Source organism: Mandrillus leucophaeus, unplaced genomic scaffold (genome assembly GCF_000951045.1).
Source record: "Mandrillus leucophaeus isolate KB7577 unplaced genomic scaffold, Mleu.le_1.0 Scaffold245, whole genome shotgun sequence".
In the NCBI taxonomy this organism is placed as follows: domain Eukaryota; kingdom Metazoa; phylum Chordata; class Mammalia; order Primates; family Cercopithecidae; genus Mandrillus; species Mandrillus leucophaeus.
In genome coordinates, this window is record NW_012102532.1 from 1914768 (window position 1) to 1917894 (window position 3127).

At 43.6% G+C, this 3127-nt stretch overlaps 2 pseudogenes; one reads left to right on the plus strand and one right to left on the minus strand.

Annotated features, from left to right (window-relative positions):
* Window positions 1–13: 13 nt before the first annotated feature.
* On the minus strand, window positions 14–723 carry LOC105541831 (annotated as a pseudogene).
* A 1811-nt stretch (window positions 724–2534) lies between these two features.
* Window positions 2535–3127, plus strand: part of LOC105541849 — a 7624-nt pseudogene continuing 7031 nt past the window's right edge.

A 3127-nucleotide genomic window follows, 5' to 3' on the forward strand; every position in this document is an offset into this window, starting at 1 on the left:
TTTGTCTCTCAAAAAATGTTGGTGTAAAAACTGGTATGGGGCCCTGGCTATCCACAGTCTTCTCAGAAGTGTCAAGAGTGCCTAAAACCTTTCTCTTCTTTCATAAAACCTGGCCTTTTGTAGATGTCTGATGATTAGTTTTTAAAATACTTTCTGTTTTCTGTAAAACCAAAGAAGGAAAATCATAATCAATTCCTTTTTAGCTCATTTCTTCCTGAGTAATCTTTCTTTCTTTTTAAATCATTCCTCCATCCGTAGCTTTTGTGTTAGTGTCCAATTCTGATTATACCATTTCACTGATGGATATGATGGCTGCTTAAACGGAACATTCCAGTCTTTAAAGATTTCTTTATGTCCTTTTTCAGGTGGCATATAATGACACTCCACGAGTCTTTCACCAAACAGGTAGTTGTTCATTGTTTCAGCAACCATCTTGGCAACATCCTCAAACTCAAACTTCACAGATGCAGAGCCTTTGCTATTTTCAGTCCTTTTACTTCTGAACAGTCTGAACCATGTAACAGTGCCAAACTAGGAGAAATACGAAAAGATCTGGGTTTCATTAAGTAGGTGGCACACAAAGACGACTGCAGGAGTAAGTTGTTCTTGTTCTTTTTGCTGGGTTGTGCGCTTGCGAACCTGTACCACCTCCTTTTGAAACTCGACTTCTTCCTGTGGGTTAAGTGACAGGATTGGCCCAGCTGGGACAGAAAATGCTGCCATGCCAAAAGTGGCCATCACTAACTCCATGAGGCACTCCTGGAAATATCAGGTTCTCAGCTCCCTGACAAATTTTTCTTATCATAATATATATGTTGACTTAATAGGAGTCCCTAGAGGAAGTGCTTAATGAGTTTAAGGCCTGAAATCAAACAGCTGCTGGGTTTCAGTCAACACTCTTCTCATGATCAACTATTAATAAAAATGTAGATTGGATTAATTCTATTTATTATTATCAACAGAGATTCATCAATTATACTTGGGACATCCTCAAAGGGGTGGCTAGCCAGTTACATGCCACCAGCTGAATGGCCTGGGAAAAGAGGCTTGAACTAGACATGATACTAGCAGACAAAGGGGGCATTATGTGTTATGCTGGGTGGGAAATGTATTTTCATTCCCAAGAATACTGCCCCAGATTGAACTACTGCAAAAGCATTACAAGGACTGAAAACTCTTGCCAACTGGAAGAAAATGCTGGAATTGATGATCGATTTACTGGTTGGCTAGAAGGTTGGTTTGGGAAATGGAAAGGTGTGGTAGCTTCAATCCTTACATCTCTAATAATTGTAGCAGGGGCATTAACAGCAGTGGGATGCTACATTATCCCTTGTTAAGGGGACTAGCACGAAGGTTAATTGGAACAGCTATTAACAAACAAATGCCCATGACCTATCAGCAAAATAACTTACTGTTGTTAGACACTTAACCAGACTATGAAAAAGAAAGTAAAGTAGTCCTAAAATGATTTGAGGACCAAAGGACCTAAAGATTAAAGTAAAAATAAGACCAAAAGATAAGAAAGAAGAAAGAAGGAAGGAAGAAGGAGAGAAAGAGAGACAGAGAAAGAGAAGAAAAGAAAAGGGAACTTGTAAGAAAACATTTTAATGGTCCATTTTCAAGGCAAGATAGATCTAAGTACTCGCAGTCAGCCTGTGGATGTGACAAACTGCACTGCTTATGCATGAAGGAAGTCATAATAAGCAAACAGAAGGTAGAGGAAGGGTCAGCCCATAAAAGGGAATAAAGTTTTGTTATTCGGAAATCAAAACTTAAGCAAGGAAGGGGACCAGGGTATGACCCTATAAGGAGATAGTGAAACTTAGGTGACATCTGGGAAGATTCTAACCCAATAGTACTCGACTAATGAGGAACTGGGGGAGGGACTTGTGTGCTAGGAAATAAATTGCCTGCTGTAACTGCCCTGGGTGTGCCTGCCTACCAGATACCTGATCTTGCAAGACTGCTATTAAAAGTTTCACTCCCACCTGGTGCAGTGGCTCATGCCTGTAATCCCAGCACTTTGGGAGGCCAAGGTGGGCAGATCACTTGAGGTCAGGAGTTCAAGACCAGCCTGGCCAATATGGTGAAACCTCATGTCTACTAAAAATACCCAAAAATTAGCCAGATATTGTGGCATGTGCCTGTAATCCCAACTACTCAGGAGGTTGAGGCAGGAGAATTGCTTAAACCCAGGAGGTGGAGGCTGCAGTGAGCCAAGGTGATGCCACTGCACTCCAGCCTTGGCAACAGAGCAAGACTCCATCTTAAAAAATAAAAAGTCTCACTTCCACTGTTCATGTCTCTTCTTTGGGTTTGGATGGGTGAATGTGTTTCTCACAAGAGCAAATAGACAATGTTCAGAATGGGAGAAGATATCTGCAAACTCTGTCTGACAAATACATGACATCCAGAAAACAGGGAACTTAAATCAACAAGCCAAAAACAATCCCATTAAAAAACAGGCAAAGGTCTTCTCCCTCCTCTCACTTGTCCTCCTCTCCCGGTTGCCACCACAGTGGTGGCTGCCAGGTATGGTGTCCATGGGCTGGTTGGTTTGTCTCTCACCATTTGTGTCTGTGCCATTGAATTGACTGCCCTGGCTGAGCTGGATCAAACCGCCCTGGCTGAGTTTGGTGACCTGCCTGCACCTCTGGCAGTCCGACAGTGGGGAACGGAGTGGCCAGCGCCAGTGAAGAAGATCTGGCCACAGCCTTCTTGGCACAGCAGGAGAGTGAAATTGCAGGCATCAAGAATGACAAGGCTGGGCCAGGCATGGTGGCTCACACCTGAAATTCCAGCACTTCGGGAGGCCGAGGCAGGTGGATCACCTGAGGCCAGGAGTTTGAGAACAGCCTGGCCAACATGGTGAAACCCCGTCTCTACTAAAAATACAAAAGAAAAATTAGCTGGGTGAGGTGGTGGGTGCCTATAATCCCTGCTACTCAGGAGGCTGAGGCAGAAGAATTGCTTGAATCTGGGAGGTGGAGGCTGCCGTGAGCCAAGATCATGCAATGGCACTCCAGCCTGGGCAACAAGAGTAAAATTCTGTCTCAAAAAAAGAAAAAGAAAAAGAATGACGAGGCCAGCCAGATACAGTGGCTCATGCCTGTAATCCCAGCACTTT